The 27,970-nt window shown below is 41.2% G+C and overlaps 2 long non-coding RNA genes across 2 annotated transcripts; both read left to right on the forward strand.

The window, feature by feature from the left end:
* Nucleotides 1–9,580: 9,580 nt before the first annotated feature.
* On the forward strand, nt 9,581–11,546 carry LOC306705511. The gene is made up of 5 exons (XR_013767341.1): nt 9,581–9,655; nt 10,611–10,652; nt 11,040–11,129; nt 11,300–11,335; nt 11,412–11,546. It is a non-coding gene; the product is annotated as an uncharacterized lncRNA (long non-coding RNA).
* A 188-nt stretch (nt 11,547–11,734) lies between these two features.
* On the forward strand, nt 11,735–12,238 carry LOC306705512. The gene is made up of 3 exons (XR_013767342.1): nt 11,735–11,778; nt 11,933–12,033; nt 12,143–12,238. It is a non-coding gene; the product is annotated as an uncharacterized lncRNA (long non-coding RNA).
* Nucleotides 12,239–27,970: the final 15,732 nt, after the last annotated feature.

The raw sequence follows: 27,970 nt of genomic DNA on the forward strand, positions 1-27,970 counted from the left end.
TCACTGTCTCGCTGCACACGCAGCGGCTCGCAGAAAGAAACGCATGCCTGCTCCCACATACACAGAAACACACTCAGGCACTTGCACAGAACTACATTCCTCACTCTCGGTCCCACGCCTGTGCCCACACACACCTTGTATAATGGTCTTTGTTTCCTCCTCCTGCCCCAGCTCCAATTTTGATGGCAGTGCGGCCGCCAGGTTCCCCAGATGACCATTGAGATAGAGCCAACAGATGAAAGCAGCAGTAAGACGCTGGCGGTAATGGTTGCTACAGCTCCGGCTTACAGCCCATATTTCTCCCTGATGGCTCTGCCGCACTACCTCCCTGTGACACCTGCAGGAGTGAGCTGCTTGGAGGAGTTGTTCGTATTAGAGAGGCAGGGGCACATATAGAGAAACAGGAGCTTGTTTATGTAGCAGGCACACATACTTACAAGGAGTAAGTTTACAATAACACACTGAGTTGATGCACTTTCAGTTTGTGCAGTTTGTGCAAACAAGGACAAATATGCATTTATAAAACTTGAAATGTAAGTCATGCTGCCAGACTAAGTGCAAATTGGAGAACAGAAACCAATCCGTTAAATTGGCTTTCTGGTAATGTTCACAATGGCACTGGAAAAAAATTACAAGTGACAAAGTCCTCTAGTGGCCATAGGAATTATGACTTTTGTCCATCTGCAACAAAGGCAGGAAAGGTGTGACTTTATTACAGAGTAGGACTGTGACAATGGGAAAAACATTACATTTGAATATTCATTCTTAATGAACACAGGTGAAGTCTGTTTCATATCTATATGTGCGTATTAATCCACGGCGTTGTGCTCTAACTGTGACGCAGCACTATCCTGCCGATCGGGATGTCCGATGAGAAAAAATGTCTCAATCAGCAAGTCAATTACAAAGAACGTATTTTGTCATTTCATTTGGAGGACTTGCTGATCCTGCACATTGGTAAGCAGTGGCCTTTAACCAATTACTGAATGTGACTGACTTGCATTTTAAAATGTACGATGCCCTGTTTGGCACGACTTTGGCATAATGAATGCCATTTGGTGTCGCTAATTCTGCTTCTAATGTGTGATTTAGAGTTTTCAAATAGCAGTCCACCATTTCTGAACACTTCATAATGACTAAATGATTTGTACCAACTCAATACTGTTGAATTATTTTAGAATTAAATCTATCAAGGGGAAGAGTCCCCCCACTTCCAAAAAAAAAAGGAAAAACAAAACACTAATGCTGGGAAGGCTCTTGCTCTTTCAGAGAGTAATACATAAGGTTCAGCCTCCTCACCCACACCGACAACACACAGTCCCTAAAGCAGCCTAAAATGCTGCAGCTGCTGACTGGCTGTCAGAGTGATGTGAGCCTGGAAGCCTGAATATGCACCTCAAACACATTTATGGATCAGCCAGACAGCTTTGCGGTAACAAATCTCAACCACAGTCCTTATCTGAGGTGAGTTATGATCTCCCTGTCTCTCTCTGTCACTGCACGTCGTCATGTGTCACTTTTTGTTTCCAGGCATTTCGTTTCACTTACAAACTCTTTGTGTATTTTATTTTCCAGTCTGCAAAATGGCCTCCTCAGCCCTCTTCCTGGGCTGCATGTGTGTATTTGCTCTATCCTGTAGGAAGAAGTTGTAATATCAGGTGTGAACTATAATCTCTCACATCGATCTACAATCAGTCATACTATTGGATTTTTGTACTTAAAGGGCAACTTTGGTATTTGTCAACCTGGACCCTGTGTCCCATGTTTATGAGTCCAAGTGACTAATGGGCACAAACATTTTTTAAATTGGCCCGTTATTGAAGGAGAACGCTGCAGGCTAACGCCGCTAAGCTAGTCCTTTTGTGCTGGCTTTTGCCACCAACAGCCTCAGATTGTTGTTGTTAGTGTCTGACGACATTATGGAAAGAACCCTAACAGAGACATTACCTTTCACTTGATCCGGTCTGTTTGGTAGCGTGAATGTGAGTCGAAGAGAGGAGAGCAGGGGAGAGTTTGTTGAGTTGCAGTACAGAAATCGTAGCTTATTTTTGTTTAGTTGATTTACATTGTCATGGCTGAATATTAAGCTGTTGAGATGCATTATTTTCTGGGCGAACAGACAGACCTGATGAGCCGAGAACACGGTTTTATTTCTCCGTACTTTCCATAATGTTGTCAGGCTCGTATAATGACAATCTGAGCCTGTCTGAGTGGTGAAAACACTTTCAGTGGACGTACGTTGACAGTGAGGAATTGCCCAGACTTGAGTTTATATCATCACGTTTAGCAACTACTGGTTGCTCTGTGTTGTTCTATACTTTACAATTTTCAAAAATTGTTGTCCCCATTAGTCATCATAGACATAAAAACATGTCCAGGTTGAAGAATACCAAAATGACATTTAACGTGCTCACCAGGTCCAACTTAAGTACATCAGGTTAAAGGCCTCTTGTTTCAGGGTTCAGCCATCTGTGTGTGTGTACAACAGTATTAAATGCTACTGTCTTTTATGTGGAAAGGAGTAGTTTCATCTTTCAAAGCAATGGAAGCGAGTTGAGCATCAGGAGTGCAGCTGACGCACCAACATAATCCTGTTTGGGCATTTTCGGTTTGTACAGACCCGTTTAACACAGAAAGGCTGTAAATCCTCACATGTAATTTATCCTTGTTTTCAGGGTGTTTTCTCTCAGTGTAAAGCCAGCGGACACAAATCCCCTCCACCGGTTATCAAAGTGTGAAAAGGTGTTTCTTGCATCCAGTTCATGAAATGGATTTTCTTTAAGATTTTTTTTGTCCACGTTTCCTTGACCAGTGTTTGTGTTGCTGCTGTTTAAATTCCTCCTGAAACATAAAAAATGCACTACAGGAATATTAATTTAGCATAAAGGGACTACAACTACAATGAGAATAAATGAACCTTGAAGAATGGAAATCTGAAATACAGTATCATCTGCTGTACCTGGACAGGTTGAGTGGGATAATACCCTCACGGTGGCCTACAGGTCCAACACGAGTACCATCTAACCACCAATGTAACAGAAATGAATTGCACTGTACTTTGCTTCTTCATTGCACCTCAACATTGCTTTTTGCCTATTTGATCAACACCGAATAATCAGTTGTGTGGCTTTTAAGCTTCATCATCATCAGCCTCCATACCTGAGGCAGCACTTTGGCAACGGCGGCAAAATGTGGGCCAACTCTTTATAAGAAAAGTCGCGAGGTAACCAAAAGCAGTAACTGCAGTCTCGCCAGTGTTTGTGAAAGCAAGTCTGATTGTCTTTGATTGTCGAGCTAACCGCTAACTGAACCACCAGTACACACACACTGCTGAGTACATTGCCGCCGTTCAGGTGCTGCTATGCGTGCGGACAGCTCGGTGAGTTTATTTTGGTTTTTGGCAAGATTGTATGCAGCATTTTATTCTACGATTTTGAGCAGATTGCCTGCATACATGGCTGCTTGTTTTTGAGTTTGAATGAAATCTGTACGACAGCGCTTTAGTGCCCAGGTATGCATTCATTCAATCAAACATTACAGCAGCGGCCGCTGCAGACACATCTAGCAGAGATCTGCACTCTACTGAACCTTTCTAGTTTGTTTGTGGGTCAGTGGAATGCCTGCATCCTTTCATATCGTTGACACTGCGAGCACACTAGTGCTGCTATTTGCATATCGAATACTTGTGTTTGTGTGTTGTTGCTGGTACGTTGCAAATAGAGAGTTTGAATAACTGTTTCACTGCATGTGCCGAACCGGTCATCATCACAGGAATCAACCAGAACTCACAATTCATTCATTGCTCTTGTTGGATTGTAATATGGACTACAAAAACAGAACCTGTGACTCATTACACCATTTGGTTAATGGAAAAAGCAATAATATCGCTGTAAGAAATCACCACCCAACACTGACTAATACAATGGATTTCCCAGTGAAATATATATTTTCAATAAAGCACCACAGTCCTTGTGGACAGTTGCAACCACAGGGTCTCTATTAAGGTTAAGAGTCCCGGTGACGTCTGACTGCGTTCCCGTCATGTAGCTGTGTAATTCCCCTACAGAATCTGCCTGAGGGGATTTGGCAGATAAAATGTGCAGTGAAATCATAATCCCAGACGGTGAGGGCAGAGCATGGTAGAGGATGAAAACACAAAAACATATAAATCTAAACCTAACCAAACCTTAACTCGAGCATTTTCAGATCATGGAATAAATGTAATGTTCAGGTGTAGGAGGCAAAGACAAATGATATCTTCTGATGAGACTTTCAGAGAGGAAGTGTTACTATGAGCACGACCAAACTATTTTCAATTCAATTTATTTTTGTGTAGCCCAAAATCACAAATTACAAATTAGCCTCAGAGGGCTTTACAATCTGTACACATATGACGTCCTCTGTCCCAGGACCCTCACGTCAGAGCAGGAAAAACTCCCCCAAAAAAACATTAAAGGGGAGAAAAGAGGGAGAGACCTGTGGGAGCGCAACATCGGAGGGATCCCTCTCCCATGATGGACAGAAGTGCAATAGATGTCATGTGTACAGAATGAACAACATAATGTATTTTGACATTTGATTAGGAGGACTTCTTGTGTGATTGAAAGCTTCAGAACAGCTTCTAAATACACCCTGAGATGACCCGGTGGTATTCCCGACGGCTGCTTCCGAGGTCGAGGTTTCCTTTGCAATGATTCTGTGTGTATTTGTTATTCGCTTATATCTGAGCTTGTGTGTTTGTGTGCAAAGATGTGGAATGTGTTTTTGCTTTGGCGTGAATGTACAGTATATATATTCATATACGATTTTCATCCAGTTTATCAGCTACGTTGAGGTTTGCTCCGTCTCTACAAAAAATAACGTCCAAACTTAACCTCTGTAATTATTAACTTCTTGAATTGACCCTTTGCTAAGTCCTGCCCCGAGCTGCTACTCTGCTTACTATGAAGCCCACACTGTCATTAACTGCACTCCCTGAAGTAATGTTATCTAAAAAAAACAAAAGGAGATTTCGAAGAGAAGCACACAGAAGGGTCTAGAATATGTGTTTGAAGGATAAATCCAGGATGTCAAACTGATTCAGCAGTGAACAAAGGTTAAAATGATAAAGATAGAAGCTAAAGCTTCAGATCTCAGTGTAAGAATGAACCACCACATCACCCGTTTCTCAAATCAGAAGACAATGAAATCAAGGAACAACAATGTTCATTAAAAAGCAAAAGCAGCATGTGTAGACAATCAGTATATCTTAGGTAGCTAGCCTAGTATAGAAGTGCTAACGCTAGCTATTGATGCGCTAACGTACTCTTATGTTAAAGGTTTTCACGTAGAAACGTAACATTTTAGAAACATACATCTCCTTCCATCCTCTCCGGGTAACGAGTATCACTATTACACAATGACGAGCTCCAAATCCACCAAACAGGCCTGAAAATGAAGAAAACCTAAAACCTTGATTGGCCAGTCTGCGTTCGAGGGGCGGGACTTAGCAAAGGTTCAAATGTAGGATTATAATTAAGCATTTATTGTGTGCCCTTACTGCATTAAATGTTCTGTACTTGTCCTTTCAAATCTGACGAGCATGCCATTTTTCATTTTCATTTATTGTTTCACATTGTTTCCTATTGTGCCATTGTTGCAAGCACAAGTCCCGGGATGTGACCATTTTTGTTGAGGGAGGCAGCATGAAATGTAAACGTACATCCAGCAAGCGTCTTGCTCTTTGGAGCAGGAGATGAAACGCCGACCGTCCCCGGCGGCCTCGCAGTCGGTCAGTCGGTGGCTTCTTTGGGTTTGTGTCGGATCAAGATCAGCCCTAATGAGCTCTGACCAGAACTCACACACACACCACACTGCTGACTATCAAAGACAAATAAAATGAAATACTCACAACGCCTGATGTATCTGTGTAACGGACTGTGAAGCTATGACCTCTTAATTATTTCACTCCTCAAATCTGCTTCATTTATAATGGCAGCGTGCACTGTTGTGAAAGGGAGGAGCGAGGCCTTGGGAGGGATTTTAAGCCTTAATAGAACTCATTTATGGATTGCACAGAGCGTTGTGCTTTCCAAACTACGAGTCGGTGGGGAAAATACAATTAAACTAATGATCAATGCAGTAAAAGAGTTATGAAAGAGTAAATTAATAAGCCCTGCCACAGCTAAATAAATAAATAAAGAGCTGAGAATACAACACAGATTCAAATTAAGAAAGGCCGAGAGTCAACAGGGCCCAGTAGGCTCACAAAGGATCAAAAGCAAATGCAAATCCTAGCTCGCTAGCTTAATGCCACCATGCTTTCATGTTAACTGAGCTGGACCAAGTTGTCACTCGTCTGGCGACAGCAACGCGCTTTACGCCGAGACAACAGTGTGTGGATGAAACATTAACCAGAGAATGTGGGTGTTTTAGTGTTAGGTTGTATGCGGGGAAGTATCCATACTTACTTTTTAAACAATAAAAAGAGAACATGAATTATGAAGAATGAGACAAAGCTGATCCTCTGATTCTAAAATGATGATGTTAAATATGGTATTAATATAAAACCTGATTCACTGCAGAGATCAGAGTTCAGGGTCAGCTCAAAGCCAGAACATTGCTGCCAACATCAGGCTTAAAGCCAGGTGCTCCTGCTGCAGCATATATTACCGCATTAAAACCTTTAACTCCCCATTAAAACGGCTTCACATACTGCTGATTCATGTACAGACGCAGGTTGCCGCAACAACTTCGTAACTTCGGACGTGTGAGACGTAGTTATTGTGAAATGTCATCCTTAAATTATTCAGCTTTTGGAAGAACTCAGTGTTTGAGAAGAATTAACCTAAATATATATATATATATATATATATATATATATATATATATATATATATATATATATATATCACTGTGGCAGTCTCTCTCTCACACACACAAAGACGGTGAAGGATGATGAATGATGATTAATTCCATAAATCATCAGTGAAATATCAACAAACAGCCAAATCCCTGACCAAAGCTGCCCACACATCTTTGTTATTCATAGCTGCTGGTTTTTGCTCACCATTATTGAGCTTTATAGCAAATGTCCTCATATACACATTTAAAATGAGAGCAAAGAGTACAATAAGTAAATTGTTAATAATGTCATTCACACAAGAAACTTGGTGGTAATTGAGGACAATCTATGTCACAACAAAGTGACATTAGGTTTTAGGAACAGTGACAAGAATCAGGTGCTTAATATTGTACATTCTGCCTCAAACAGTAGAAAACCACGATTTCCCAAATTGTCGCTCTGATTTGCACATCACACTACAAATTAAGAGCAGAATAAAGGGAAGTGGATGTTTTGTTCTTACACACTGGGACTCTCTCATATTCCCTCCATGCTTCGTCGGAGAATGTAGCAGTTCTATTTAAAAGTTTGTTTGTAACAGATATGCAAATAAAACCGTTTTTTAACTGCAGTCACAATAAGTAGACTATTTGCATTTAGAGGAGCGAGGGATGGAGAGCAGCTGGGGGGAGGAGGGATTATAGACGACCGGTGGCCCTGCCAAAGCATGAGCCCGATCAATACCGTAGATGTGAATCTTTGTCATTATGGTTAACCGAGAGCCAACTTGGCTGAAGAGGGATCGGGTTCAGTCACTCCCTCAGCGTAATTAATATGCTAAAATGAAAAACAACTGTTCCGCTTTCACTTTGTCAATTCAATTCTATTTGCAAAATCCAATCAAAAACGGCCAAATTACATCAGATTCCTTCAGAATGGTGTCACGCTCAAACACCTTCCGTTTGTGCTTCATGAAACACGGCTTTTAATACTCCGGGCTTTGGAGGTTAACGGAGAGTTGAAAAGTGTAAAGTGGACGCCCAACAACTGATGCATGAAGAAACATCTCGGTGTCATCTGGTGTGCTCGGAGTTCCCAAGGCCGTCCCGCCATGCACCAACACTCTCGAATGAGCCGGTGAGCGTACTAGCAGCAATTGGTGGACTCACCAGGACTCACTCATGCCGGCGTAACGTGTAACACAGCATCGTCCTTCTTACACAGACTATACATTCTCTTATCAATGTGATCCTGAGCATCCAACTGTGACGCGTACCCTTCTAGCGTCACTGTTGGACATATCAGGGACAGCGTGTCGATATATACGCACGTTACGTGCGTGGTTTCTTTTCAAAATAAAGTTCCATGTTCACAGGAAGTTTAGGTTTAGGCAACAAAACCACTTAGGTTCAGGAAAAGACTGTTGTTCATGTCAACTTCACAGATAAATGACTCTCGGCACTAATGGCTGACGGGACTAATTGTTTCGCACGGGACACGAACTGAAAGGTCCGTGTTTGTTTGACTACCTCCACCGCCGGCTTAGTGTCTGAGGAACAACGTGTGACTCTGTTTCTGTGGTTGTGACAAACTTTGAATAGAACTTTGTTTTACTTCATACCAGATTCTCTATCCACTGCTGAACACGCATAACCATCATCAGTTGCATGTAAATGCCACATCCAATCTACATAATCGAGGAAAATATCAAACATCGAAGATGGAATATGCAAAATACACCGAGGCTCGACACATCTTGCACTGCTTATGCTTTCTTGATGTGTGTAAGTACGTTGTCCATTATAATATTCTGAATAATGAACAATCTTGTTACGCGTTTGTGTTTGTGATTAGGACGGGAAGAAGCACATAAACAACTCATTTTGAATATCACCTAAACAGAAACCTGCTTTTATCTGGAATACTCCGTGCGGGTAAACAAGTCTGATGTCACCGTCTCTGTCACTTTCTGAGATTTTTGGTTGCACCCCGTCGTCTGTTCTCTGTCGCTATTTCAGGAACAAAGACAGACCTCCATGAAAGAAGCAGTGGAGGGAGTGACATAGAAAGAGAAAGCCGGAGACGGAGAGACTATGTGCAGATGTACATCAGGCCTTCGCATCCCCACGCTCGCACATGTACTTCTTTGTGTTCCTCTTTTCTCGTCTTGAATTTTTGAACGAGGTTACGCGCTCGTCACAGCTCTGGTATCCTCGGCCTTCAGCACTTTTCAGCCGTCACATTTGGGTAGAATGTCACAACGCGCTTCTCGTCACATCCCAGTGAGCACTAACCCTGATTTCAACGTTGATATTTGGTTTAAATCGCGGTGAAATCGGGTCTGAACGTCTTAGACCTATTTTCACCCTCATTTCAACCGGCTAAATTACGGTTACAATATCAACGTGTCACAAAACACCAATTTCTTTTAAAATATTGATGGTGTGTTCAGTTGTAGGTTGAAAGAGACGCGATTTTGATTACTTTAAACTTATTTCTCCAAAATGATATTATGCTGGTCGTTGATATGTGGTCTATACGAAGACGCGATTTCAACGCATTTAATGTTTCATATAAAACGTCATAAATATGGAACTATAGACTCTGTGCTGTCAACAAGAAGCTCCCAGGACATCATCATCTGGTCCGTTAAATACATTACTTTTAAATCAGACAGTTTGCTTACAGCTGTAACGCGCATGCGCAAGTCCTCTACGCCACAGTCTGGAGCTTCGACTGCACCGCCAGAGACGAACAGCAGCAGACACGTTGCGGCTCCAGAGCATCGAGAAACGGGCTACTAAACCCAAGGCTTAACGCTCCACATACTTTGTAAGTACATTGACTATTTTAAACCTTAAATTATAACCATTTCTTTCACTTTATGCTGCCCACACGATACTGGATGGGCTGCTCGTTCTGGCATGCTAGCTTGTGCTAGCTTGTAACGTTAGCATGCCAACTTAGCACGTGCTGCTGCGACGATACAAATTAAACGTAAAAAGTAAACTTAAATAGTCTCCCAGACTTTAATGTACAGTATGTGTATGTTTGGTGTTACTAATGCATTTGGCTTCGTGGACTGTCGTTACCTATAAAGTACTTTTAAAGCCCATTTCGCATCGGAAATACACTGCAGAACGCGAGAGGGGCTAATTACAGATTGGATGGGGGAGGAAGTAAACAAGGCCTGTTTTGCAACCAATACGGCCAAAACATTGTATGTTGCTGCATGCTAAACAGCAAAAAATGTACAGTATAATACAGTGTAATGCACAATGTTGAGAATGTTACTCTATAAATGTAATAGCTAGTAATATTTATCTTGTTAATAGTGTAATAAGTAAGCTGTATTTACTTTATTAATGACACGTTACTTATTACATGTGAGTACATTTTCATTATTTTTTGTACAACTTTTTTTAACTGGACAATAATGCTGAAAAGTTTTATTCACCATAAATAGGCAGTGTAAACCTCACAACACTGATCAACATTTAATACTATCCAACTTGTATTAAAGTTCTTCAATATAACTTGATTTAAAATTATAAAGGGCTACTATAATGATTGATCTTTTCTACATATATTCTAGCCTAAGCCTTTTAGCAAAAGTCAATTTGGGTGTAACCCCTTTGTAATCACCAACATTTTGATAAGAAACTGTTAGTTAATTGCATGTATTTTTCTCGGTAACTGTAACTGATTCCAATTATATTTATTTGGTAATATAATAATGCAATTCTACCTAACAATGTACTAATTGTAACAATATGTTTATTTACAGGCATCTTCCCTGTCAAACACCCACATGGACAACATGGACAACGTAAGTTGTCTACATGAAATGTACTTGAATTTGTCAATTCTCCGCACAAGCTGAATCTAACACAACTACATTTTACATTACAGTAATTAAACGTCTGCTCAAACAATAATGGATTACAATTATTTGAAAGAATGGAGGGTACGAAAAGCCAAAATTGATGCTTTAGCTACTTCCAACACAATTGATGGTGGACAGGAGGGATCTTTTGCACACGTGGAATCCGACACATCTGTTAATGAGGGTTCTAACACGTCTCTACGAGAGGACTTGTCCATGTCTGCACTCGAGGGGTGTTCTACACACTCTGTCTTTTTCTGAAGTTAATAACATTTTTCATTGACATTCCACACTGTTCATGCTAATGTATCATGATTTTACTCTTGTTAGGTTCTGTGCGCACTCACCTAGAGGCCAGCACCATCAGCCCAGAACTGTCAGACCATGGGCACAGAAGTCCGCAGACACAAACACAAAGAGGTGAGGCTTAACCACTAACAAAGTACTACATTCTGCCCTGTAATAAAGACCTGAAAGTATCTCCTAATTTCTTTGACTTTCAACTTCGTATGACTCAACAAAATACTTGACTGACATGTTCAACACAGTATCATAACATTCCTTTTCCATCTGTCCATCAATTTCGCCAGGCAACAAGAAAAGTCTGTTTCCGATGTCCACAGCAAGTAAGTAATAGCTTTTAGACTGAGGGATTTGTCTATAATACCTACATCAATGACCATTTAATGTTTTTTTTTAAAGAATTCCAGAGGGTGGTGCTGGGAAAATTGGTGGACCTCATTGAGGAAGTGAAAAGAATTGGGAGAGGGGTAGAGAACGAAGGACTTGAGAGACAGGTGCCAACATTAAGAAACAACAAGGAGCTGGATGAGCTGGATGAGCTGAAGGGCAAGCTGCAAAATGCTGAGCAGCGGGCATTGTTGGTAAAAAAAGAAAAGATTTTTAAAGATAATTTCTTTTTAAGCTTTAAACATTTATGAAAAAACTGAAGTCGGTTTCTAAGAGCACAGAGCAATAGATTGTACGCCTTTATTTTTAAACAGGTTCATCTGCTGGCCAAAGTGGGGGGGAAGAATATCAAAGATGCCACAAATAAAATCATGGACAGGTATGAACGTCATACCAACACGGTAATATCTGACAACTAAAGAAGTGGAAATAAAATGTATATGGCATGGACATCATGGAGCCATTCTAAACAGGTGAGCATTACTGAACAGTTGAAACAGCTTAAGTGACACTATGCGTTTTCTTATTCACAGACTCTTCACAAACAGATTAATGGCCACTTTCAATATGAAAGGAGGTGGTCATAAGAAAAAGAGGGCCTTCAGGGAAACTGAAGTCTACGCCGTTGTTAAAGGTAATATATGTTCTAATATGCAAAATACATTTAATGAATGGTTGTACAGTCAAAGTCTCTCATTTCATGATCTACTATATTCAATAATGCTATTCTCCTAATTTTATAGAGGCTGTCATACGGTCCGACCAAAGTGCCACAGAGTCAGCAGTTGACAGAGCCATGGCAGACCATCTCAAACAGGCTCCTGGGAGGTCCGGTGGGGGTGGTTTTGAAGAAAAAAAAACGTTGTTTACCCCACACTGGGAGCTAGCTGATTTCAGCAGAAAATAGTTTTATTTCCATAGTTGTTCAGCTTTAATATGTTATTGTGCTTTTATTTAATAAATATAATTCTTGTTATTTTTATATTGTTCATTAATAGATCCAAATGTTAATATATTATGATTATTTAGCTTTATTTGTGTTATATTTTTGTTCCATTTTATTGTGCTTTTATTTAATAAATGTAATTCATGTTATTGTTATATTGTTCCATTTCATTTTGCTTAATAAAAATACTTTGTGTTATATTGTTCATGCATTGTTTGTTAATAAATCTAAATGCATCAAAAGCATTGTGTTGTCCTTTTAAGTGAAACATGTTAATGTATTATGACTAAGTATGTAACTTTTAATGTGCTGTGGGTTGTCTAGTTGTCATCCTATACCCAGAAGTACTGTATGCATTTTGGCATTTAAAACACGGTTAAAAGTGAACGTTTTTTAGACGACTATATATAGTCGTTGTTTAAACGTTTAGGTTTAGACCAGATTTCAACGGGATTTGCGATACTGGTTTTCAACTGATAAATGTGGATGTGGTTTCTTAGTGAGCATCTAAAATGAGGATATACTATTATTAGCACAATGTAGAGGACGAAAAATTGTAGTATTGCAAATCCCGTTGAAATCTGGTCTACGCGTGAACGTTCAATCACCGTCTATGAATAGTCGGCGAAAAAACTTTCACTTTTGAACCAATTCTGAACGTCTTTTCAACGGTGGGCGTAGACGTCTTTTGAACGTCTTTTCAACGGAAAAATGCTCACTGGGATCCATCATGCTTGTCGCGATATAAATTCGAAAATGTTTATGGTGATCCTTTCACTCCGACTTCTGATAAGCGACAATCTCAGGATTCACTTTTGCAACATTTAAAAAGATCTTCCCCGAGGATTGATGAGCAGTTAGAGAGCCCCTCCCATTAGCTTTCTGTTGACACGTTCAGCCCCTGCAGCCATCAGTCAATCTGACCTTACTTATCCATCAGCAGCAGGCATCCTGTCAAACGTGTCCTTGAGCTTCGGAGCTTCTATCTAAATGTAAAAAAAAAAAGCTTCAGAATTCCTGCAAAATCACGTCATCTTCTCTGAGAATCCATTTAATCTCAGTCCCGAAAAAAAGAAGAGAACGCCTTCTTTAATCGCTTCTCCCTCCACTTCATTTATATCCCTCCCTTCATTAACGAAGCACATTTAATAGGTTAATTTAATAAAGGATCAGCACTTTCACTCATATTGAAGCAGTCAGTCTATTACGAGGAAGGAGCAGGTGTGCAGTCAATGTTTTATCCACCGCGCTGTAAAAAGGATTTAATCAGATAGCAGCGATTGATCATTTTTTGAAAATGTCCCTTCCTCCCTCCGTTCAGACTATAATGTAGTTAAGTTGTAAGGACATTTGTTAATGTTAAGTAACTGTAAACAAATATAATTTCTCTTTTATATTTTATATAACTACTGTATTGTCATTCAATAGATTTAATTGTCAGTTTATACACCAGCCACCACTGTAGCTATTGGACGATACATTACATAAAAGGGGGGTTTAAAGGGTAACTTCTGCATTTTTTCAACCTGGACCATATATTTTCATGTGTTTGTGTCTCAGTGAGTAATGAGGTCAACATTGTTTTAAATTGGTCCAGTATTGAAGGAGATTACTGCAGACAGCGGCCGCTAAACTGGCTGCAGTATAATCGCTCGAGACAACTCCTAGATTGATTAATTTTGATTTCAACTCTTGAATTCAACTGTTTTTTATTCATTTTTTTTATTTTCAGCACTGTCATTTACAAATTCTTCTCTAAAACAAATACGGTGCATGGTACCATGATGGATTTTTTTTTAATGCCACACTAACAGTAACTTATTCCACCAGTTAATTGGTTTTGGAGAAATAAAAAAATATATATGTATATGGGGAGAATCGACAATACTGACACCCGTCATGCCTACACACAGATCCCCACACACACTACCGTCCCTCCAAGCGGTAACAGACTGCGGTGTATTCACAGTGTAGAGACAGATGAGAAGCCATCCATTGCTCCCTATATCACTGAGTGGACGGTCCCATCCAGAGGTGGAGGGGCTGTGGGGCTGCAGCTCCAACGGACAGTCAGCGGCGCCCGTTCTTCGGCTACACCTCTTCTTCTCTCCTATATAAAGATGAGCAGAGGGCAACAGAGGCGAGGCTCTTTAAATCTAACAGGTTATTTGGGCTTTATTGGAGATTGGACAAAGGCCTGTGTGAGAGGTTTTTTCCACCAGCCGTCCTTCTCTTTGCTGGATTATAGGTGTGAACCACGTGCTGCACAACGCTGTGCACTGTCTCATATAAAAGATACCGGCTCGAGAAAGGGACGAAATGCAGAGATTGTGGAGGAAAATGGTCTCTAGTAACGAGGGCTGGAAATTCTAGCACATTTTGTGGAGGAAGTGATAAAAGTGTGTTATTACGCTCACATTGTCCTGAAAGGAACAGGGAAGGAGAATGTGAGGGAACATTTCTTTTAGAGAAAGATAATGTGCACATGTAACCACATTTCCAACTAAGTACACTACATTAAGAGGGAAAGCGAACGCTACCTGGATTCCACTTTTCCTAAACATATCACCAAAGTAACTACTTAACATGATCCTTTTGAGGCTTCTTGAGTTCATTCATTCATCAAACATTTGTAATGTGCAAAAAAAACTTTCGCTTTCTTTTCTTTTATTAAATCTTTGTTAAATTACGTTACATTGTATATATTTGGCAGGCACACCAGTCAAAGTGACTTACAAGCAAACAGTTGCCACTTTACACTCGGAGCAAAATCATGTTCGCTCTCTTTTTAACTCTGTTTTGGTCTTTTGAGAAAAAGATCTTCAGATGTTGTTGACTTGCTGATTTGAAAAGGAGGTTGATACGACCGAAGAGACTGAATCATACGCAATATGTACCTTCAAACCAAAGCTGGGATGCATGTTTTCACTGTAGACCCGAGAACGGATCTACAGTATTTACTATTTAGACACTATTTGCTGAGAGCCCCCCCCCCCCAAAAAAAGAAAAGATAATCACTTACACCAATCTCTCTTAAAGTCATGAATCATGATTGCTTTATACTAAATGATATGACAGCAATCAGCGTCACTTTGCTGATGGATAACCTGAGTGACAGTGGAAACTCTCATCTCCACAAGGCAATAACATTAAAACTGAAGTCGTTAACTTGTGATGAATGACGAGGCGGCGTTGAGCTCGGCAAGACGTTCTCATGCCAGCTCTCCTGCCCCTCACACTGATGCCCACCAGTAGTTGGGCTTATTTGCAGAGTAAAGCAGCCAGCTGGCCAGTCTTGATACGGCTGCAGAGTCCACATAAATCTCTGAGGGCACTCTTTCAGGATCCAGAGACATTTCCAACAGGTGAATCATTACCACCGACAGACTGATCCACAGGGAGTTGCTTTTTCTAGCGAGCAGTAAACATTGATTCAAAAAGGGATGAGAAAACAGAAGTTAAACCACCGTTCTTGACCTCTGGTAGAGAGAAAGAGGAGGGAAGGGAGACAAAGTTTGAGAGAGAAGACAATAAGTGAGGAAAAAAAGGGTTGAAAGGCAAAAAGAAAGAGAGAAAAAAGTATCAATTCTTCATATAAAACAGTAAAGTGAAAGAAATAAAGGAAGAAAGGGTAAAGGGAGCGTTACAGCAGTCGCTGACCTTGAGAGAACAGGAGAATGAGACAATGTCAATGTACATATGATATGTCATTGTCTTTCTTTTTTTGTTTTAAAACTAAAATAGTTTGGTGGTTAAGTTTAGGTAAGTAGATTAACTCTGATTAGGGTTCAGGCTTACTCATCGATGCTCTATTTCTACATGCAGCACAAAGTTTACTGAGATTAGCCTACGTTAACCCAGCTGTGCAGCGCTGCTCAAAATAATGAATGCAAATCAAACAACACCTTGAACCTTCACCTCAGTTGTCCTCTAGGGTTGACACTGTGGGTCCCCCTCATAGAAGAATCTGCAGCCCTTGAACCTCCACCGAGCAGCTCTGCTGGAGATAAAACCAGCCAACAAACACGAAGACGCGGCAAAACCTGAAACGATTCGCTGGGCCGCGATTGTTTTTTGGCTCTACAGTTTGTCAACATACATGTTCATTGGTGATGGACAGCATATATAATTCTGTCCTCTGGAAATCACGCTGAATCTAAACATATGTGAGGATGTCCGTGTTCTTCAGATCTGACCGAGTTAAGACTGAAGGAGGACGATTACTGCATTCAGGCAGTGAGTTAATTGCCTCAATGAGCTGCGTCACATCCACTACTGCAGCTAAATGAAGACCAAAGTGAGTCAAACCAATCGGCCGAACCACAATAACTCACTTCTGGTTATTTTTAGAGCACCTGTCCCTTTCATCTCACACAGTATCTTTGCCTGACATCTTTCAATGCCCCCCCTTCATCAGACCCTGAACAAGTTTAAGAAGGCTGCTAATGTTTAATAAATACAAGCATGCTACTAATACTGAATTTATCAGAATTCACACGTTTTGGGGGGCATTATTCCCCCCAAATATTGATTTCTCTCTCTCAACAAATTGGTTTAAACTAAGAAAAACTTCATCTGGAGATGAAATCATCCTAGAGGAGACTGATTGCTCGAACAATCCTTATGCAAATGTGATTTCCTTTATTTCTTTTCACTTCATGACATTTCATTGTCAGAAGGTGAAAAAAAGGAAAGAAAATGTAAAAAAAAACCCAAATGAAATTACAGTTGAGATGTTGAAGTATTGATGTGTAGGCACAAAGAAGATAAAGCAAACTGAAGTGCTTTACAGCTTTTCTGATAGAATAATCCAATAAAAGCCAGAAGAGATAGAACGTAAAGAGGAGTGGTATGACTTCTAGACAGCTTTACTGAATCTATAACACTTCATAGCTCACATTAAAATATGCCGTAAACGCTGAAATCTGATTTCTCATACCGTCGGCCGTCATGCGCATTACGTCCTCATAATATTTACATCCTTTAAAATTGACAGTAAACATCTCATCTCACTCGTTCCCCATGTGCCAGCGCCTCGCTAATCTAGTCTGCATGCTGCCTGTTTGAGGTGTGAAAGCACTTAGAATCCACAAATAACTCAAATCACTCCTTTATGTTGAACTGACACACAGTGTGCTTCACTCTTTGTTGTTAAAATTGGCCAAATGCATTGCTGACCACCTCCAGTCCAGGCACTATGCAGATGATCTGTGCCCTGGTGCATTAACATTTCTATTTCATGCATGTTTTCACCTTGTGATTACAATCCATCCTTAAATATGTGATGTTATTCTTGGTCATGTTTTATCAAAGGTGTCACGAGCCAGGGACACAGGGACACAAGATTAGTACAGAGGGACACAGAGACACCAGCAGGTCCAGGCCATGTAGCCATACAGTACATATTGTTGGTAGACTACTGACTAGTTATCTACTAATTATATCTACTAACATTTTCCATTCTTATATTTAAAACATTAAAAAGGAAGCACGCAGCTCATATTATTGATAATCTTATGTCAGTAAAATATTGTTCAACTTGACTTATTTTGTTTTGTTTGTTGCAGTATTGTGTGATTGAATGAGTACAACCCACAATTGGCTAACCCCCCCCCTCCCCCCCCGTTTGTACACCAAGGCGTCGTAAAACACACTTCATTGAAACTCAAAACAAGAGGCGACGTATGCAAACAATCGGCTCGACGTTGTCGTATAAACTCACGTGAGGTACTCAGCAGCGTGAGCCAAACACACCGTCCAAAACAATAAAAGTGTGCAAACGGTCCCCCCCCCCAAAGCACCGACCGACAGCTACTCAACAGTGTGAGTTCTGTTAGCTGGTAGCTGACAACAAAGCATTAAACGTGAGCACACTCCGCTGTTATCACCAGCGGCCCGCTACCGGCAGAGGGATAAGAGCAGCGAGTGAGAAGTAAGCAGGTAGTCAATGAAAGTATAAAACAGGCAATAAAAGGTGTAATAAAAGTATTAGTCGCCTCATCAAAGAGAGGTCTTTGAACATGCAGCTATAGCTAGCCACCCCAAATACTGTGTAGTTTGCTGCAGCAGAATGCAAGATTAGCCGCGGACAGACACAGAGACGCACACTCACTGACTGACTGACTGACTCACTGACTGACTGACTGACTCACTGACTGACTGACTGACTCACTGACTGACTGACACACACACACAATCGCACGATCCTCCTGGCAGAGATAATTAAAAGGAGAGGCGCTAGTGCGTCTCTTGTTTGTGTGTATAGACGAACATTAATCAATTTTCAGAGAAACTTTGGCCGACAGTGTGAGATTCTATCTACAATTAGAAGATAGAGTAGTAAATTAAACAGTTAATGCTTCAAGGCTAAAGACTGTGACGGTGAATTCTGATTAAAGTGACAATCCCTTATTGATTAATTGAAGAACACATGTAACCGAAGAGAAAGAGTAAGACTAAGGAGGGATTGAGGCAAATAAAGCATGTGGGATTCAATTCAGCATGTATATGCAGAGAAAGATCACACAGGGCCTGAGTTCAGGTAGAAAGTAATTTACGTAGAAAGTAATTTAACATTGCGATGAGTGATTTTCCAACATCCAAACATGTTACCACAGATGACTTCCTCCAACCACGAAATGATGGAATTATAGGCCGAGATGGCCACCGCTTGGCTCAGAAATCACCCAGCTCTCCATGCAGCGGGGTATTTCTCATGTTGGAAACAGTTTGCGGGAATCACTGTAGCATGGGATGACCTTGGGATGGGGAGGCATCGCATCATTTCCTCTACACCAATGAGATGAGATGGTGCCCACCTAAGCTCAGCTGGTGTCCGTAAGCACTCCCCTCCTCTGCCACGAGAAACTCCCCCAACCACTTGATATTTTGGTGGTCCAAAGTGACCTTACATCCCGTTTGGCAGCACAGTATCATTGCGGTACCAAACGCAATCAGTGGGTTCTTTCAGGCTCCAGCTGCCGCGATAAAAACTCCCTTACCTGAATATTTATCGGCTGGTAGTTAGAGCACTTCCTGCTGAAAGGTCACAGGTGTCAAACCAAAGTGACCTTTATGCAAGACTTGATAAACAGATGTGTTTGCTGTAACAGACAAAAAAAACTATTTCAGTTGGACTTTGAATGGCCTAATTTGAGGTGAGGTGACGAAGAACACAATGCAGACAATGCAGCAAACTCAAACATGCCTCAATCATTTGAGCGTGGAAACAAATTTCCGACTACAACCGTGTCGTATATTTAGATGTAAATGATCAAAGCTCAGGTGTTATCACTACTAACTCCTATAATAACAGGTTGAATAACAACCCAGTTATTATAGTAGCAGTAGCGAGTAACGTATATAAGAAGTGGTTATAAACACCCACTGGTTTGTGGACTGCCGCTTTGAAGCCTCGAGATTGACATTTTGTCCGTCGCCATCTTGGCTTTCTACCACTAGAAGTGACGAGAGGTTGGAGCCGACTACAAACACACTGAATGAGACATTTTAAGGCGACCAAAATGTTATAGTGAAAACACACTGTGGGTTAAAGTTGTAAAACAAAAACACGGACAACTCCCAGATAGGACAATGCAAGCATCCCCTGCTTTATGGTCTACTGCACTTTAAGTAGACCATCATTATGAACATCATGCTGTGTTGAAGAAGGCTCAAGGCACTTCAGCTTTGGCTTCACTTTTCAGAACCGGATTTGTTGCCGCCTCGTAATTATTATAATTAAAAGCTTTAACAACGACCTATAACAAGAAAAGAAATATAAGCAACGTGAAAGATTGCAGCGTATAAAAACTAGATTTGCATAAATGCTTGTATTCGCATTAAAAATGTTGCAGGGTGCCAGATAGTATAAGCACAATGCTTGGCATGTGTTGAAAGAGCGATGCACTTCGCAGCCACTCTCAATCTAACTAAAGAATATGTACCAACATGTGCATTTGCAGATGGAGGAATCCAGTGTCCAAGGTGGATTGATCGTGTGCAGCCTTCAGGAAGCACCGAGTGGGTTTGATTATTTTTACACTGTAAGAGCACAACGCTTCCATCAATTACACTCCCAGGGGACGGATAAGATGAAACTATTCACTGGCCGACTTTCTAATGCAGAAGTTTGAACAAGGCAGCTACACTTGTATCCTCCTACAAAAAAGGGTCGATACCTGAATCGGATGAAGAATTACGTTATTCATCGAGTGCAGGGGAGCAGGATGGATTTGTCTTTGCAACATCAGCGCAGGGATACTCTGACAACTTCCTAGGAGAGATAAATATGTCTGGCAAACCAGGTATAAGGGCACATACTCATAGGTGCAAACACACATACAAAAATATATATGCAGTATATGTATATATGCAATCGACTATGGACAGCTATGAAAATATATTTGACGTTCAGTAATTTCACGTGCATTCAAGCAGGACGGTAGCATATGATATGACTGCAAAAGGTGGCAAAAGGTCCGGGTGTTCATTAGTCTTACACTGAATGAAAGCACTTAGTAAACATGAAATTACAAGCGCCAAACGACGCCGTTAAGAGTGTTTGAAAAGTGTTGAGATGTGTGAAGCCTGAGGTCACACAGACTTGCACAGATGTTGAGAGTCTTGACTCTTCCCTGCAGTGAGCGGTCCCATTACTCCGGTCTGGTCTCAGGGCCACTTACCTCTAATTACTGCACCCTAATGGCAGGGCCAATCACTAGCAGGTTAATTGTTTGATCTCTGCCATATGTACAGCCGGCCCTTTTTAATCCACCTCTCCACACATACATGAGTCCCACGCGTCACAGCTGCTCCCGTCAGAAGAGCAGTCTGTGTTGGAGCAGAGCGGGGAAGAAATGTGTGAAGGTCAGTTCAGATGAGCGGTGAAATTTAAGTTGCAAAGTAGCACAAAAGAAAAAGAAAAACCATTTGTGAAATTGTCTTCATATAAGCGGCAACTACATTCCTTCAGGTGAATTATGCCTGAGTTGAGTGGTAAAGTGTGGCAGGTGGATTTTTCTAAAGGGTGTAACATAAATGAACCACCATTAGCAGTGAAAGTCTATAGCAGATCGTGCAAGGAGAGGAGAATGCCGGCTGAAATACCCGCAGTGTATATTCGGTGAGTCGGTCTCTGGTAACAAATGTTTTACACCAATTTGGAGTATCAATACATTTTAATAATTTAAAAAGTCTAGCTCAGATGTATCTGTGATCAGACACGCAGCTCGTGTCATGACAAGACAATAAAGCAGACTGACCCTAATAATCAGTATGAACACATGCAACATGTTTATTGGCCACCTGGGGGCGCTAAAAACAAGCTTTTAAAAACAACACTGACATATCAGCTTTAAAAGCTGAATTTAGTGAAACAATTGCTTATTTGGCAGTTTTCACCTCGATGTCTGACATTAAAAAGTGTTACATTCCAAAGTCAGAGCATTAATACAGCAGCAAATAACTATTTGTTATGTACATATTTAGTGGAGTGAATGCTCTCCCTCTGTCGTAATCCGAGCTTCCTTGTGCTTTGTGCTTTTGTAGTCAGTCCCGCCGTGCATGCGTGAGAATCCCAGTGTGTGCGCGCCACTGGCTAGCTAATCGCCGCCGCTCTGTACTGCGCTCAAACGGCGGTTACAGCTGACAACACAGCTCCACGACCCAAAACATCGTAGTAACAGCGTAGTGAACACCGTTTGCTCTTTCAGCGCTGTTGTTGTCATTGTTTACCGTTAGCACTGTTAGCTTCTAGCCGCCGGCTCAATGTTGAGAACCATGAGAAGGCAACCAATCAATCATAGTCAAATTGGAATTTAGTCCCTTTAATGACAACTACAATCCCTTTAGGGGTCGTATGCTTCCACTCGACTATTTTACTTAGATATTACAGAAACAGCTGAGCAAAGGAGTAAATCTACCAACCAATCACAGCTAATGTTCAGTTGAACCACATGTTAATAAAAATGTAGAACCGTATGCAAGCCTGTGATGCTCTGCTCCAAGCAAAGCGATTGTGTCCTTGTGTCCCAAGATTGTGCAGTTGTTTGAAACGGTCCTTCATATCATTTGAACAACAGATCACACACACACACACACACACACACACACACACACAGCTCACACACAGTAAACCAAATAGCATTGCCGTGATGGAAAACAGCACATCCGGGGGGAAAGGACAGATATTACACGGATCATTAGCTGCAAATATAAAAAGGGAGCAGTGCAGCGGCCTAATGACGCTTTGATAAGCTCTGTTCTGGAAGTAAACATAATCTGTTGACTTTCAATTCTTTTGTCACACCACCAATGATAGTTGAGGCAGAATGAAGCATTCTGCTGTAAATGGGCTGCTGCCGTGCGTAGCGAGGCAATGTGGGACGCTCTCGAAGAAAATAGGAACTTGTGGGGAAGACGAGTTAAACATGTAAATATCTTTTTAACGTAACATTTTCTAGATGACAAACTCGGCCGAGTGTCTACAGCTGCTTCTCATCTGGCTTGACATAAATGCCTGCTGTCTTCCAGCCTTTTCCATTACCGTTGATCACTGAGTCACTGTGACTCAAAGCGCCTTCTGGCAGGACGAGCAGTATTTACCAGAAAGTACAGACACCTGCGAATTATTGCTGCGTTACAGAGATGCTGACAGAAATTCCCTCCTCCTGAAGGTAAAAACCCCCACAGAAAAGCCTATTAAGGCTGAAGATGCAAAGTACAAGTCATCTTCTTAAATGCACTTATCTGAGGACATGTCAGTAAGGCAGAGAAACAGAGAAATGCTACACAGCAGTACTGTGTTAACATCTTTATAACTAAAATAGACATATTGTCTTTGCTTTACATGTCCATAAATGAAACACCTGTGTAAGTTAAACTAGGTCGAGCATAAACCTGATGGGTAAACAGGGTCGGGAGGGTTACTTTAAAATGTAATTTGATACAATTACTCGGTCAGTCACCTAATCTAGGTATAAAAGTAACGAAGTCAGATTATTTTATGTAACTTTTTTCTGTTACTTTATTTAGAAACATGCTTAAATTTGGCCAGTATCTCGTATGTTCAGCAGAAAAAAGGAACATCGGTGCAAGTTCTGCCTGAGAGCTTTAAAATCATCATCCGAGGATCGGAATCATTTGGCACATTAGTGTTGCTGGATTTTAACTTGGGAGCTGCAACAGTAACCATATGAATTAAACTGCAAATTTCAAGTACCAAATGTAATTTTTCCTTTTTTGTATTCAAAGCTTCTATTGAGGTTTACAAATACGTCCACTTGTTCTACAGTCTGGTTCTACAGCATTTAGAAATCTCCAGATATTTAGCATTGACCCGTCTTCCATGACGGACGTAGTCAACTATTCCACCGTTTTCTTCCAGCAACACGTCACCCCACAAAATTTGAGAATGAGACTCTTTCCAAAATGTTAATAATCAGAGCCTGTCACAGCAAAAACAATCACTATTAGTGAATTACCGAGATATGACTGTGTTGCTGCCTGTGAGCTGTACTGGATCGATTGCAGAAACTGTTTTCCCGATGAGTCAATTAGACACAAAAACATGGGAAAATAGGGTCAAGGGTTGAAAAATACCGAAGTTACCCTTTAACAAGAAACTTTATTTTGGTGTAGATCCTGGCGGTCCCTGTGGATGAAAGCGGTAGTGGGTCTGTCCAGTCCGGGTCTGTCTGCGCTGAAGTAGTATCTGGTGGACCTGTATACGGTTTCATCTGATTTTGAGTACAGTCGTATCCGACCGGCATGAAGAATAACTACATAGAAATAGCCAATCTCCTCGCTGATGGTCTTATTTACTTGTGAAGGTCACATAGACGCATTAATATTAATTTCATAACCAGTTAAAAGTTCCTCACAGTAACTTTAAGCGTGACACATACCCATGTGACACAGCAGTGAAACAGTGCAGCCATAGTGCCCCTCCCTGGTGCATTTGTGCGTAACTCAAGGACTGTGAGTATTGCCTGAAAGAGCACAACACTTAGTCAATCTACCCTGAATAAATAAATGGAGACGTGTTATTGGAAAATGACTAGTTTAGGTCATAAAGCACCGACCACATCACTCGTAGTTGTCATCGTATATTCCTCTCTACCGTCAGTATATGAGTCATAAAATTGAAATTTTTGGAGGGAGCTCTCCACATTAATTGTTGTGCCTCGCCATCTTGTTATATAACTCGACCCCTCTTCACCTCATTACTCAAAATGCAAATCATCCTCGGGATAATTTGAATGCATCAGGAACGCTGCCTTGTCGTGATAGGAGGCTTGCATTTCGGGGAGAGGGTCAACTGAGGCAGCTCTGCTTCCTTTATATTAATTTCCTTTTACGAAAAAACCTCAAATCCTCAGAAGCATTTAGTAAGCAATCCTCGCCCAGAGCAGTGTTTACTTTGCACACAATCTGGGAAGTCTGGTGAGCAGAGTGGAAGAATAGGAATACTGACGGCCCCGCTTCATATTCAAATCTCTCTGCTGCCTTTGGAGGGGCCTTATGAATCCTAAAATAGCAGTAAAAGGACACTGCACTTGGGGAGTGTATTCAGTAGTATTGACCCAACTGTGAATAAAGTCGACATACTTATGATTCAATAACGTGGCAGTGCTACACAGCAGAAACCCATGGGAACGTCCTACCTTACTGTTCATCTTTAGCAACAGCAGTAGAATCCGGTAGGTTCACTGCTTCATTCGTTTTAATGAGATTGACGTTTAGTTTTAATAGTTGCATTGTTGGATAACAAATGGAATGTATAAACATTGAAACACAGCTTTCCAGAGTGACGAATGGGCAAAAAAAGGGTGTGTGCTAATGTTAAGAAACTTAATTTAAAGTCCCACCCAAACCTCTGATGGTGCAGATGGAAACATAAAATATGTCTATATATTAATTTTCTGTAGAAGAACCGGGACCCAACGGAGGTTGGTGTGACCCAGGTCAAATCAAGATGGAAGATCAGATTTGATTAGATCAGTTTTTCCTGAACCTGTGAATGCCTCTCTATATAAATAAAATAGTCCTTATTAAAAGTGTTATATATCCAGGGGCCTGTTTCAATAACACTTCCTCTTGGGTTCATTTTGACACATTCCACTAATTAATGAAAACCGCAAGATTGCGACTAATGCACAAAAGCACACAAAACCCTCGGAGAACTCACACATTTAACTGCAATTTGCAAGTGACAATCATTTGTTAAAACATTTGCGATACCAAAACCATGAACTGAAAAGGAGAAAACATGTGTTTGTAATTGTAATCATTACATGTTTTGTATTACAACTTGTGAATTATTAGCCAAAGTTGTCTTGTAAAGTAGGACGCCTTTCACTTCCTCCGTGTTTCTGGCCAAAGTCAAAGCTGTGGCACCGCACCGCCTCACTGCTCAGTGCACGCCTCAGTTAACCTGGCCTGTGTTGTACACGCCCTGAGGCATGCTGTCAGAAAAACCTTGCCTGATGACAACCTGACAACTCCATCCATCTTATTTACCCGCTGGACAGCACAGATCTGCCGTGGCAATCAATAACGCTCACAATTAGTTTCCCTCCTGGGGGGGTGGAGGCGGAGGGGAGGTACACGAGGGGGAGGAGGGGGGGGTTTGGCTGGCGGTCCCCGACACAGCTGGACGGGGGTGTACATGTGGCCCGGGTCCATGCCAGCCACATGTCCTGACATTAGCGAGCATCCCTTGGGAGGCACTGACATTTCCATATGTCCAGTGGAAAAAGAGGGAGAGGTGTGTGTGTGTGTGTGTGTGTGTGTGTGTGTGTGTGTGTGTGACATAGTTCGTCTGCGTGTGTTTTCTACTCCGTTACGTGTGAGCACTCATGTGCATTGTTTTGTTTTTCACCTTGGCTTGGTGACCTGGAAAATCTCCTCCAAAAAGGGCAGCGAGGCGCTGAGGAGGGCTCTCCGGAGGAGGCTGATGGATCTATATCAAGCCGTAAAAATAGATAACTGTCATTCGTCATCGGGGGGGGGGGGGGGTGTCTGGACGTTAACCCTGACCAACAGGGCTTAGCCAAACAGAGCAACCGCAGAGCATACAAGTCCCAGCATGCCTCAGTGTCATTTGAATGCCCTCAGCAACCTGCCATGACTGCGAGCAGGTGATTGATACCAGGTTTCCTCTTTGCGATTATCTTTTTATGCGATAAAATAGATTAGATCAGGGACAATACAAGGAGAAAAAAATCAAATAAGAAAGACATATTGCCTGAATTCAAGTGATTCATTGTTCTGAGCAGGTGATATATGCTAAGTATGACCCGTCATTCAGGAATGACTGAGATGAAATCATTGAAAAACTAATTTTTTTTGTCCTTTATTTACCCTTTTAGTCCGGGACATATCAGTTACAAACACTGCTCTGAATAAATGGTAAAACCTTGGATGGATCACCGTCAACAAATTAGTTTTTCTTTATAGGTAATCAGAAATACATCGGACATCTTGTTTTTTGTGTCTAGTCGCCCACTCTTTGCTCAGTTACCAGTTATCATGATGTCTTAACTGCAAACACGTTACCTTTCTTCAAGCTCTTCCACTCTCCTGTGTTCATCCAAATGCTTATCTGGCAGAAGTACTTGCAACACATAAAAAAAAAAAAGAAAGCCACATTTCTTCTTTTATGTTTTGAGAAATTATTAATGTTGCTAAACCCTTTTAAAAATCCTAAGAGAATGGCAAATACATATTCGATTTCCCTAGAGGGCAGCGATGAAAGTCTGCACAAGCAAAGTTGCTCTGCAGGAATACTGCACCGCTGTGAAAAATGTATAAACTCAGCATTACAAAAACGCTAAACAAATAAGAGATGTGCGCTCCTATAATAAATGAGGCTTCAGCAAGGAGAAACCTGAGGAAAACGGTTCCTTCAGGCAGGAGGAAGAATGTGCTGTTTTGTAGTATTTAAAAAGGAAGTCTAATTTATAGATGCTCACTACAAAAAAAACTTCCGTTGGTTGTTCGGGTGCACGACTAGAAGAAGACTAAAATACTTCTGGAAAAGGGGAATAATACATGAAACTAGCTGAGGGATATAACTTGTAAAGTGAAAGCTCTGTCAGTTTAACTGTAGAACTTGTGCATCTCATCAACCTCGATGTCCTTGAAGGTTAAAGACGGGGGTCTCGGTGGCCTGTGGCGCCATTAAATCACCGTGCGTCAGCGGTAAACTTTGATCATGACAAATAATGGTGTTTTCATGTGAGGCCACGCATCGGACATCAATAAAGCCTAATGGCGTGTCAGCCCTATTAATGGATTACTGCACAGAGCTCATAAAAACACAATATCCCATCAAGTCTAAAGGCCCTAATGATCCCACAGTGTCGAGTAAAGTCACTGTAGGTCCAATCCCCTGATGGATATCAGCTCTTAGTCCATTTCATCTTACTGCTGTTTAAGAGAACAGAGAATGTAAAAGGGAGGACGAGTCAGTATGATTACCTGCTGCGGTGTGCAAGATAGCAGACTCCCAGCGTGGTCTTCAGGGTAGTAGACAAATGTACTGAATACTGAACTGGTAGTGAAGGTGAAGGAAATGTGTTGGTTTATGTGATAGAGGGAAAAAGGTTTTAATATCGCTAGA

The sequence above is a fragment of the Pholis gunnellus genome (assembly GCF_910591455.1).
Source record: "Pholis gunnellus genome assembly, chromosome: 13".
Taxonomy (NCBI): Eukaryota; Metazoa; Chordata; class Actinopteri; order Perciformes; family Pholidae; genus Pholis; species Pholis gunnellus.